Here is a 13384-nt window from a genome sequence, read left to right on the forward strand (position 1 = left end):
CAGTGGAAGAATAGTTGGAGGGTGTGCATGTTGAGGTGTGCAAGGTTTCTGTGGGGATGTGCTAGGTGCTGGAAAGGGGGGGCAGGTTAGGACAGGGCTGAAAAGGTCAGTAGCTAGTGGTCAGGGGGAGGGGGGAAGTTGTGAAGTCAGAAAGGGAACAGAGGCGGGTGAAGATAAGGTGGACCACTGAGTTAGACCAAAAGACGAAGCAAGGGACAGGAATTTGGAGGCTCCCGACTGGTGGTTGTCAGTGGGGATGTTTAAGTCACCCATGATAGTGGGAATGCCAGTAGAGAAAGTGTAGAAGCCAGGCCGGGGATCTGTATATGATAGCCACTTGGATGTTAGAGGGAGAATAGATTCGGACAGAGTGCACTTCAAAGGAAGGCAGGACAAGAGGGTAGAGGTGGGATTGGGTTAAAGCTGCAGTTGTTAGAAAGGAGACCCACTCCTCCACCCGGTCTATTGCCAGGGCGATGAGTGTGGGTGAAGTGAAGGCCACCGTAGCATAGTGCAGCAGGGGAGTCAGTGTCGGAGGGTGTCAGCCATGTTTCAGTGAGGCTCAGAAAGGTTAGATTGCTGGAGGTAAGGAGATTGTGAATGATGTGGAGTTTATTACAGACAGAACGGGCATTCCAGAGCGCTCCAGAGAAAGGGAGTAGGTGAGAGGGTAATGGATTTTATATTGGAGAGATTGCGGTAGTTACTAGTATGTGGGGGGTGATAGAGGGGGTGTACCATCTGTAGGGGGCCAGTGTTGGGGGGATATGTCACCAGCAGTGAGAAGTAGGGAAAGGGAGAGCAGGTGAGAAAAGGAGAGTGAGCGGCATGGTCTGTGTGATATTAGGAGCGATCTGAGGTTTAGGAGCAGGTCAACAGATGAGGACAGGTGAGAGGGCAGGAGGGAAGGGGAGATGAATATTTGGAGTGCTGGGGTGTGGGGATAGCGAAGGAGAGTAAGGAGGAGAGGGGCAAAGACTGAGGGCATAGGTGAACATGGTGGGAGTAAGGTGTTAAGTATGGGAATTATCAAATGGTGACAGTGGCAAACAGAATTAAATATTACCTTCTGGTCACTTCTGGGACATTTCTGGTATATTTCTGACACCCCACTTAATAAATCCCACTTATACAATCACACCAGACCAGGGTCATAACAGACCTGCACCATCAAATTTATACATCTCTGCAGGCCTACAGAATGACTCAGGTGGGATATATTAACCCCTCAATGACTGCAGGCGGTAATATTACATCCCAGTGGTGATTTTTAATCCCTGCAGCAGCCTGCGGCGATCAGCGCGCAGATCAGCTGATTTGTACAAGTGGACATGCATTCTGCCCATTCATGTTAAAACTTACAGGCTGACACCAGAAGTGACGTGATCTTGTGGATCTGATGGTTGTCATGGTAGCACAGGTTCACGTGGTGACACGTGTTTCGCCCCATTGAAAATTAAAGTGTTAAATATATATACATTTTTTATATATATATATATATATATATATATATATATATATATATATATATATATATATATAATGCACACATTTGGTAGTGTCATGTTCAGAAATGCCAGATTTTTGCACATTTTGCACAAAATGCAATATCAGGTGATCAAAACGTAGCATCTGGGCAAAAATGGTACAGTCAAAAATGTCAGCTTAAGGCTATGTGCCCACGCTACAGGATTTACCGCAGATTTTGCCGCGGATTTACCGCGGATTTGCCGAAAATCAGCAGCAGCACTTCCAAGCCATTTCAATGGCATTTTGGAAATGCTGTGCCCATGCTGCGGATTTTTCCGCGGCGGATTTGCCGCGGATTTTGATCCGGAAAAATCTGCAGCATGTCAATTGTTTGGTGCAGATTTGGTCCGGATTTTTGGTTTTGAATGGGGGAAAAAAAAAAATGAAATCCGCATCAAAATCCGCGGCAAATCCGCGGGTGCGGATTTGCCGCGAAAGTCGCGGATTTTCAGGCAGAAAAATCCGCAGGGACATTCTAGCGTGGGCACATAGCCTATGACACAAAATAAGCAGTCACTGAGCCATAGAGACTGAAAAAAATTAACGCTACATGTTGTGGAAAATGCAAAGCGTACGCAAGTGGGTTTTTTTTTGTTTAGGGAACAAAACAAACCCTCATATGACCATATTGACTGTTACAGCTCAGAAGAATGGGAAAAAAAAGCGCAACATTGGCCAGCCGCGAATGGGTTAAAGTAGTATCATTGTGCTAACTTGCATTAAAAAATCCCTTTAAATACTTTTTTTTTTTTAAATAATCATGCAGATTCGGCATTTGTCGGCACTGCACCCTAGTGTAACATTGATCGCAGGGTTATCCGATTAAAAGATCAGTAAGTCCTTCGTTATGTGCTCGTGAGTGAGCCCTGGTGTTTGTGTAGATGGCAAGCATAGTGCTATGGTCATCAAATGCCACATTTTATCTGAGTTTACCCAAGCAATTTTTTTTTTTTGGTCCATCAGCACAAAAACAAACTTAATGATATAAAAGTCCTGTTTTATTTGAGCCCAGCAGCAATATTGCATCTCTTTAATTCAATGTCTCTGGGTACAAAAAACCTTCCTGTATATGGGTGGACAGGGACCTGCTAATGGAGGTTTTTTTTTTTATTTTTATCACATTTGAGGTGCCTACGTGATATAAAATACACCCCTCAAAGTACTGAAAGCCACAAACAAGAAGTTGTCTGACCATAAACACCAACTTTTTTTTTTTAAGCAAATCTGTCATCTAAAACACCCCCTACATTTTTTTTCCTTCTAACTTTTGTTCCTCTTGAATTATTAGTTTATTTACCTGCAGCTCAACCAAACATGACATCTTTCTATGCCAAACCTCAGTCTGAGCTAGCACCACCCAGCCCCGCCCCCTGCACACTCATTGGCTGTCAGTATTCTGCCCCAGCACTGACCTCTCATCACTACAGAATTGGAAATAACAGTTGTTACATGTTCCTCACCCCTTTATAGATAAATACTGTGTAATGAAGACTACATATAGCACCTAATGTGAGTTTATAGTAGGTGTGTACACACTCTCTATATCACTATTATATAAAGCTGTGACATAAAGATTTCCGCTAAAAGAATCCGCACCATCGCATTTACAATGATGACATTTTGCACAGACACCCAATGTGACTCAGGGAATGTCAGACTACGCTTTGAGTGGAAAACTTAACCCTGCACTTTATTTGCCAAAAAAACCTGCTTACATTAAAGTTAATGGAGCAGGGAGTTAGAGGTCATGAATAGCTCTGGTTGCTATAGGCAACAAAGCACATTTTTAGGATAAGGGTACTTCCGTTTTACACAAACGAGTACAATCTGATAAAACATCAGACTGCACTCTCACCAGTGTAAAACTATGGGGCAGTGTCCATCTGCGATTGATTTCTCATGCCATAGTGGCATGCAAAATGAATTGCAGCATGCTGCGTTTGACAGTGATTCTCGCCTCACACACCCCCATACAAGTCTATGGGAGCGTGTGAAACATAGCACTGCACTTGCATGTAATCTGAGTGCAGTTTGATATAACCAGGAAAGTATTAGGACAACACCTGATGAAGGGGACAGACCGTCAAAGAAATGCATTGTTTTGGTGGATTTGGCTGTTGCAGGGCTCGGGCTTCACACTATTTTTTATTAATTTCCCGGTTATCAGATTGAATTCCCCTCTGGGATCCTGTGATAGGTGCAGCAGCAATTACCTCTATCTCTGGGGGGCTGGAGCATTATCTGCCTCATACAAACCCTCACATCCACAGGTGGTGGATGACTCTGGAGCTAATACCCTCACCCAATCTCTAAACAGGAGCTGAGTGTAGTGATCCTTGCTGGACCTGGGATGCTTCATCTGGAGTTAGCAGTGCATGTCAGCATTGGATCTCCCGGAGGAGTAGGTTGCAGAGATCTCCACAGGACACACCAGTGAGGAGACCTCCGCATTACATCGGCAGCTGGGGGCAATAGAGCCACTTCAGGACCTTGCATCCATGGGGTTTGCAGTCCGTTTCCTCCAGTGTTCTGCCTGCCAGCACAACTAGTCCTGGTGAGTGCTTCATACCTGTGTTTTTTTTCATCCCAATCATCCTGGGACACACAGCAGCGCCCTTGTTCTTTCTCTTTGCAATGCGATATACGCATAGACAAGAAGCGAAGATCGGGAGAAAATGTTCCCTCCCTGTTCTCCGCACATGTGATACGATTGCAAGATTACATCAGTCGCATGACCCTCGGCTGACGCCAGCTGTAGAGGGTCATTAGCATATTGCTTCCGATGCGCTCATATCGGAAGCTATGCGCATGTGGAACTGTACCCTAAGACAGCTTATGAGACGGGACAGAGACAGAATGGGAGAGTGACCGTTACTATCCCGGGCAATGCTGGGTACTACAGCTAGTGTATATGCACACACGAAAAGCCAAGTTTTCAGCCCACTTTTTTTATGCTGAAAATGCCCCCCCTAAGCTTATACTAGAGTGAGGGTCCCAGAAAAAATTATTCTCACCTGTCCTCCGTTCCAACGGTGTCCTCTTACCTACTTCTTGCGGACTGCAGGCACATAGACCCCTTGGTGATCGTGGCCAGTGCAGGGGCCGTCGCTGCAGTTGTCAGCGCTTCATTTCACTTGAATGATTTGTGGTACTTCAAAGCATACAATTGCGGCGGCCCTGTGTCCCAGCCGCAATCACCGAAGGGTTTGTGCCTGCAGTCCGCAAGAAGCAGGTAAGAGGACACTGTTGGAACAGAGGACAGAGAGAATAATTTTTGCATATGTGAACAGCAGTACATAATAGGGGGCAAGAAGGGGACCGGAATGAGGACATTATTAAAGGATGGGCACATTACTACAGGGGGCAATATGGGCACATACAAATGCATTTCAATAAATTAGGATATCATCAAAAAGTTAATTTATTTCAGTAATTCAATACAAAAAGGAAAACTCATTATATAGAGTCATTACACACAGAGTGATCTATTTCAAGGGTTTATTGCTGTTAATGTTGATGATTATGGCTTACAGCCAATGAAAACTCAAAATTCATTATCGCAGAAAATTAGAATATTATATAAGACCAACTGAAAAAATGATTTTACACTCAGAAATGTTGGTGCCTACTGAAAAGTCTGTACAGTAAATGCCTCAATACTTGGTCGGGGCTCCTTTTGCATGAATTACTGCATCAATGCGGCGTGGCATGGAGGCGATCAGCTTGTGCAACTGCTGAGGTGTTATAGAAACCCAGGTTGGTTGCTTTGATAGCAGCCTCAGCTTGTCTTCATAATTGGGTTTGGTGTCTCTCATCTTGTCAATACCCCATAGATTATCTATGGGGTTTAGGTCAGGTGAGTTTGCTGGCCAATCAAGCACAGTGATACTGTGGTTAGTAAACCAGGTATTGGTACATTAGGCAGTGTGGACAGGGGCCAAGTCCTGCTGGAAAATGAGATTTCCATCTCCAAAAAACTTGTTGGCAGAGGGAAACATGAAGTGCTCTAAAATTTCCTGGTAGATGGCTGCGGTGACTTTGGTCTTGATAAAACACAGTGGAGCTACACCAGCAGATGACATGGCTCCCCAAACCATCACTGATTGTGGAGACTTCACACTAGACCTCAAGCAGCTTCCATCACTGATTGTGGAGACTTCACACTAGACCTCAAGCAGCTTGGATTGTGACCTCTCCACTCTTCCTCCAGACTCTGGGACCTTGATTTCAATGCAAAATTTACTTTCATTTGAAAACAACACTTTGGACCACTGAGCAACAGTCCAGTTCTTTTTCTCCTTGGCCCAGGTAAGACGCTTCTGGCGTTGTCTATTGGTTATGAGTGGCTTGACACAAGGAGTGCGACAGTTGTAGACCATGTCCTGGATTCGTCTGTGTGTGGTGGCTCTTGAAGCACTGACTCCAGCAGCAGTTCGCTCCTTGTGAATCTCCCCCAATTTTTTGAATGGCCTTTTCTTAATCCTATCAAGGCTGCAGTTATCCTAGTTGCTTGTGCACCTTTTTCTACCACATTTTTTCCTTCCACTTAACTCTTCATTAATATGCTTGGATACAGCATACTGTGAACAGGTGGCTTCTTTAGCAATTACCTTTTGTGGCTTACCCTCCTTGTGGAGTGTGTTAATGACTGTCTTCTGGACATCTGTCAATGTCAGCAGTCTTCCCCATGATTGTGTAGCCTACTGAAGCAGACTAAGGGACCATTTTAAATGCTTGTGATCCTTTGCAGGTGTTTTGTGGTAATTATTTTAATTTTCTGCGATAATGACTTTTGGGTTTTCATTGGCTGTAAGCAATAATCATCAACATTAACAGAAATAAACACATGAACTAGATCACTGTTTATAATGACTCTATATGATATATGCCTTTCCCTTTTTGTATTGTATAATTGAAATAAATCCTTGTGCCCATCCTGTAGTAATGTGCCCATCCTTCTGCTAATCCTGTAGTAATGTCCCCTTTTCTGTTTCTCTTCTTGTACTAATGCTCCATCACATACACAAAAAGACAAATTCTTCTCACCGGTCTTGTCTTCCGGTCCCTCTGTGTCCTGTTCCCTGCTTCTTGCAGCCTGCAGCACGCAGCCCCCAGCCCCCTTGATGATCGCTGGAGGGGCCGCCGCTGACAGAGCTTTATATCAGATGACAGATTCCTGGGTGCTGCGCAGGGAAGAGCTCTCTATACAGGTAGTTGAATGATCAGCTGCTGGCCTCTGATTGGCCCGTGGCTGATCATAGGAGTAGCTGTATAGACAGCTTGCTTCTGCACAGCACCTGGAAGTCAGTCATCTGAAATAAAGCACTGATTGTGTGGGCCCCCAGCAAGGGGGCCATGGGCTTGCGGGCAGCAAGAAGCTTCAGGAGCCGCATGCAGCCCATGGGCCTTGTCTTTGAGACCACTTCACTACGGAATGTGTGAGAGGGTGCGGGGGGAGGTAGACTGAGGCCTCCGATGCACTCTACCTGCCCAGCAAGGCGGCTACATGACGTCGGCTGTGATGCCCATCTACAATGCGAGCATAAGCTCCTGCCCCTGTTGACATGACATCACAGGAAGTAGCAAAGTACCTTCCCCAATGTAGTCCAATAGTAAAATGGAAAAAAAAAAAAAAGGAGCTAAAGCAATGTGGAAGGATAAAATTCTTTTTTTTTCCTCACAAATGTTACTTAGCTCCAAATTTTAAATTGTTATAAGGCTAGCGATGTTGCTTGTGAAAGCACCCGCCCCCGTCGGTTGTGCGTCACGGGCACATCACTGTGCGTGGCACACAACATCGTTAGGACCCGTCACACGGGACTTACCTGCCTAGCGACGTCGCTGTGGCCAGCGAACCGCCTCCTTTCTAAGGGGGCAGTGCGTTCGGCGTCACAAAGCGGCCGCCCAATAGAGGCGGAGGGGCGGAGATGAGCAGGCGTAACATCCCGCCCACCTCCTTCCTTCCTCATTGTGGGCGGCCGCAGGAACGGTGATGTTCCTCGTTCCTGCTGTGTCACACGTAGTGATGTGTGCTGCCGCAGGAACGATGAACAACCAGCGTCCTGCAACAGCAACGATTTTATGATAATGAACGACGTATCAACGATCAATGATAAGGTGAGTATTTTTGATCGCTAACACTCGCTCGGAGCTGTTACACACAACGACGTCGGATGTGCGTCACGGAATCCGTGACCCCGACGATATATCGTTGCGTGTAATGGGGCTTTTAACAGGAGAAATTGCACAGCAAATTGTTTGGTGCATTTTCTGTTTGCTACACCAATACCTCATATATGGTATAAATCTTGGCACACTGCAGGGCTTAGAAGAGAAGGAGCGCTATTTGAGTTTTACAGCCCAAAATTGTCTGGAATAGATAGCGGACGGCATGTCGTGTTTGGAGAGCCCCTGATGTGTCTAAACATTGGAGTTTCCCCCACAAGTGACCCCATTTTCGAAACTAGACCCCTCCAAGGAATTTAGATCCAAGGTTTGAGAACCTTGAATCCCCAGGTTCATCACAGAATTTTGATGTTGACCATCTCCACAAGCATGAATTGACATAATGGGAAGCTGCGCCGCATGTTAGTTTATGTTGCAGAGAAAAGCAGTGGGCAGGAGATTTCTATAAATCCCATACACTGTACTTCTACTGTACAGCGCAGCATCTTGGATGCAGTAAAAAAAAATGCACTGCTTCAAAAATGCTCCAAACCCTGATCGTGGGCACACAGCCTTACATGTAGTTCCCCCAGCGATCTTTGGAAGGCAGAATGAACAAATCAACAGCAGTTGAAGCAATAGTGGTGTTTGTTTTTATTTCCATTTTTCAGTATAAGTGATTAGGTGGCTTTATGCCTCCGGTCAGTACAGTGCAATTACAGCGACACCAGATTTATAGTTTTTCTAAAACTAGTTTTAGCTGTATGGCTGCTTGTTTGTTTGTTTTTTTTTGCAGGAGATTACTTTTTGATTGCATTTTATTCCACTTTTTGTCAGCTATGTGAAGATAGTTGTTTTGCTAATTTTTTTTATGTTTGTTCACTGAAGTGGTTAACTAGTGAGTTTTATAGATCGGGTTGTTACAGATGCGGCAATACAAATTTTTTTTATACTATTTATTGGAATTATTTTTTTACTTTTATACTTGGTTCCTATATGGCTCCTGTCACAACTCTGATAGCAGCGGCACTGTATTGCAATGCTCGATCACTGCAGTATATTGCAACTGTCAGAGCTGCTCTGTGAAAAGCTTTAGTGATTATGCTACAGGCTTCCAGCAGTTAGGTAACTTAGAGGTTGTCACCATGGCGACAATCGGGCCCTCGCAATTACATCGCAGGAGCGCATATTGGAGGGGAGAGGGAGCGTGATCTCAATCCCCTAAGTACCATAATCAAGATCAATCACGGAATTTAGGGAGTTAAACAGCTAGGGACAACACGGAGACCATCCCCGCCTGTGAAAGTCGGGGCTCACCTGTCAGGAAATCAGAGTCCTTGGCTGCAGGCCAACCAATCACAGATGCTGTCACACAAGGTGGGGGCGCAGTCTGACTGCAACCAATCACTCACTGGGACTGTCGGTGGGTGGAGGAAGCAGTGAATATGTATGAGGGTTAATAAGTGGACCCTGAAGTAGTGTTACAGCTGTGCAGGAGACTCCACAAGTATAAGGCTATGTGCGCACGTTGCGTACAGTCACTGCAGAAATTTCTGCAGCGATATGAAGAGCACATGTGCGCTTTAAATCGCTGCAGAAATGTCCGTAGTGAGCGCCGATTCCATGCGCTCTGCCTGCAGCTCCTGCCATAGACAGAGCAGGAGCTGCCGGCAAAGCGCACGGAAGAAGTGACATGTCACTTCTTTTTACGCAGCGCTTCGGCAGTAGCTGAAGCGCTGCGCTCTAAAACGCCACGTGCGCACGGCCCCTGCACAATCTCCATAGACTGTGCAGGGGACGCAGGACGCATGCAGTTACGCTGCGCTACAAAGCGCAGCGTAACTGCATGTATTTGCGCAACGTGCGCACATAGCCTAACACTCCTGCTCTAATACCCCTAGCCCTTTCTACAGCACAATGTTCGGATCCCTATAGACTTATATGGGGTTAGGCATCCGGGCATATGTCCGATTTCAAGTCAGGTCCTGAACTGTATTTTTAAAAAAAATCTGGCTGGGCCCGCCAAACATGAACATCTGTGGGTTCGCCCATCTCTAATCAATGGGTCTCTCTTCCAGATACCCAGTGGTAGTGAACACTCGTTCCCAAGGTTTCAGATTAAGTTGTTTTTTTTCCCCCACTCCTTGATGATAAATAATAGAGACTCAGACAGTGACAAAAAACTAAGGAATGTTGGAACGGGAAGTTCTACATCTATTAGTAAAAAAAAGTGTTAAAAAGACTAGCAGAGTCGGATATTCGGGAGAGGTCCTAGAGCAATCTGTTCTTGATAAAAACAAACAAAAACCCCAAATGCTTCCCACAGAACTATCCACAACTTAAAAGCTCTGAACCGCTAGTTAAAAAACAGATTCCTAATGGAAGGCCTAAAATTGATGGTTAAAATTCCAATCCCCTTTTGCTTTATGGCAGTAATAGACCTGAAGGATACAACCCAGTTCACAGGGATGATCAGAATCATCAGCCATCATGTGCCTCTAACAGTCGCGGGGGGATCAGAGATATGCCCACAGCTGTTAGCGGGTTCTAATTATTTAGTTGTCAGTGCGGGGGCGGTTACGGCCGTCACTCTCCATACACAGAGCAGTGACTAAACCCATGCCAACGCCGCCCCCATGACTGAAACCCGAAGGCTGCCGAGAAGATTAAAGGTAATTTCCTCCTGGCAGTATGATTTAATGTGCAGGCATCAGGCCTGATTAGAACTCTAGTAACCTGCAGATATGAGGTTAATCTGTAGGTTAATAACATTTCTCTAGATGACCGGTTCCCTTTAAGCGCTAAACGTTGGAATTGGGGCTCTCTGGCTTCCTCTTTGGAAAAAAGATTCTTTCATTGGTAGTCCCCCCCTTAGGGTTTCTTATATTTTAATCTCTCGGTATGGTGCTGTCAGGGTCAAGGGAAAAGATTACTTACCGGTAATTGGATTTTTCCTGAAACATGATAACACCATGCTAATTCCCTCCCTTAAGTTTGGTGGTGGGATTTTATTTTCAGTAAGTTTCCTGTTCCTGGGTGCAGATACTCTCTCCTCCAGGTTGGTGTGGTCATGGTCCGGGAAAATGCAATTATCGGTAAGGAATTATCTATCCTCCAATAGCAATGATCCAGGAGCAATTTTTTGATTAGCAATGCTTTTTGGGGCACCATGACACAAGACAAAAGTGATAACTTAGTGAATCAGAGAACAAAACACTAAAATTTTGGGTCCATGTGCAGGAAACTCCCTAGATCTCAATCCCATTGAGAACCTGTGGTCAGTCCTCAAAAAGTGGGTGGACAAACAGAAACATATGATAAACTCCAAGAACTGATTTGACAAGAATAGGTAACGATTTGGCCCACAAGCTGGTATTCAGCTGCCAGGGCTGATTGCAAAAGTCTTCAAAAATAAGGATCAACACTATAAGGCCAGGGCCACACGGGGCATTAGTGCGATCCTCACATGACACTCGGCTCACGCTGGCAGTACAGCAGGAGCCAAGTGTCATGCAAGTGTCCCTGCGACTGAGGTCCGTCTGTGCGAGCGGACCTCAGCTGCGGGGGGGGCGGCCGGCACTGAGGAGGGGCGGGCCGGAGCTGCGCAGGGGAGGGAGAGATTTATCTCCTTCTCTCCTCCGTTGCCGGTTATTACGATTCTCGCTCTGCACGCGTGGTACACCGGTGTACCGCGACGCAGTGTGATTTTTCTCTCGCCCCATAGACTTGAATGGGTGGGAGAGAAACAATGATCGCATTACAGTTACAGCATGCTGCGATTGTTTTCTCGGTCCGATTAGGGCTGAGAAAATAATCGCTCATGTGCGCTGACACACAGGCTAAGATTGGTCCGAGTGGAATGCGATGTTGTATCGCACTCCACTCGCACCGTTTTTCTCGCCGAGTGGCTTAGGCCTAAATATTGAGTCTCTGCAAAACGATTGTGTATTTGTCAATAAAGGTTTAACATGTCCGAAATTCTGAAAGTTCTACTTCAGTAACCATAGGCACATCTGTCCAAAAGATCTAAAATCACTGAGACAGCGAACTGAAAACCTAAAATTTGTGTAAATCAAATCTTTTAAGCCCTGACTTTTTGTGGTTTAGACTTCCCCTTGCACCCATGTCACGGTGGAGGCTAGCGAGGAAGCTTGAGGAATGGAACAGCGATCTGAGCGTAGGAGGAAAACCCTGGGGACCAGTTAGGTGACTATACATGAGAAATGTACACTTTTCAGTCCCAGGATGGAGGGTTACTTCAAAGCACCACTCCTGCATTTTTCTTTTTCCCAGTGCCGAAGTGATGTTTAGAACCTAAGTCCCTTGCCCCGAGGTCTTATCTTCACCCTCTGGCGTTTTTATCCTTCTTGGTGTTGCTCAGGTCCTGCGGCGCCATCTTATGACTGTAACCTCTGACTCACCAGAAGTTACGTCACAAGTACTCAATACAAGTCTATGGGAGCCAGAACAAGGCTCTCATAGACTTGTATTGAGCTGTGACTTCTGGCAAGCTCCATAAAACACTGAAGCAGTTGGCAGGTCACAGAGTGTCAGAGACCGACAGGAGCAATATGGATAACAGAGGAAGATGCCGGAGAGTGAGTATAACACGGGGGGCAGGGGACTTAGGTTTAAAGCGCCACTACAGAGTTGAAATAAAAAAATAAATGCAGAGGTGATCCATTAAGGCACCCATACCATTTGGAGAAAAGTTGTATGAGCCCAACAATTTTGACTCACTCATGTGTGTGAGGTTTTCTCGACACTCAAGTCAAAAAACTGTGAAAAGTATAATAAAGTAATTTTTACATCTCTTTCATTCTCAATCCACTCCTGGATTTTACCTTGGCTGTAAATGTCCTGCAGATCATAGATTAGATTTACATTTTTCCAGAAGAAAGTGGCAGGAGAAGTGATTGTTCCTTTTCTTCCTTCTTATGTAGCTTTACCTTATAATTGTTTTTATTTTTCACACTAATGCGGGCGTCACACGAGGTGATCTATTGTGCGATAGAACGTCGGGGTCACGGTTTTCGTGACGCACATCCGGCTTCGTTGGCGACGTTGTCCCGTGTGACACCTACGAGCGATCGCAAATCGGTGAGAAATCGGGTATCATGTACTCCTCGTTTATTTTTTAAAAATTGTTTATTTTACTTTGTTTATTTTATTATTACAGGTTGTTCATCGTACCTGGGGTAGCACACATCGCACTGTATGACACCCCGGGAATGATGAACAGCAGCTTACCTGTGTCCTGCGGCACCCGCCGGCTATGCGGAAGGAAGGAGGTGGGCAGGAGGTTTACGTCCCGCTCATCTCCGCCCCTCCGCTTCTATTGGCCGGCCGCTGTGTGACATCGCTGTGACGCTAAACGTCCCACCACCTTCAGGAAGTGGATGTTCGCCACCCACAGCGACGTCGCTCAGCACGCAAGTACGTGTGACGGCGGTTACACGACTTTGTGCGACACGGTTTGCCCGTGTCACACAAACAACAGGGGCGTGTACGATCGCTCATGCAATCGCGCGATAGATCGTACCGTGTGAAGCCCGCATAAGTCAGCACTCGCCCAGAGTTATAGGCATTTTTTTTGTTATATGTACCATTATAATATGTACCAAGCACAGTGCCCTTACACATCCGCAGCACTGCTCTTCTCTCCTCTAGTCTGATGTCAATTTCTGTT

The sequence above is a fragment of the Anomaloglossus baeobatrachus genome, chromosome 2 (genome assembly GCF_048569485.1).
Source record: "Anomaloglossus baeobatrachus isolate aAnoBae1 chromosome 2, aAnoBae1.hap1, whole genome shotgun sequence".
In the NCBI taxonomy this organism is placed as follows: domain Eukaryota; kingdom Metazoa; phylum Chordata; class Amphibia; order Anura; family Aromobatidae; genus Anomaloglossus; species Anomaloglossus baeobatrachus.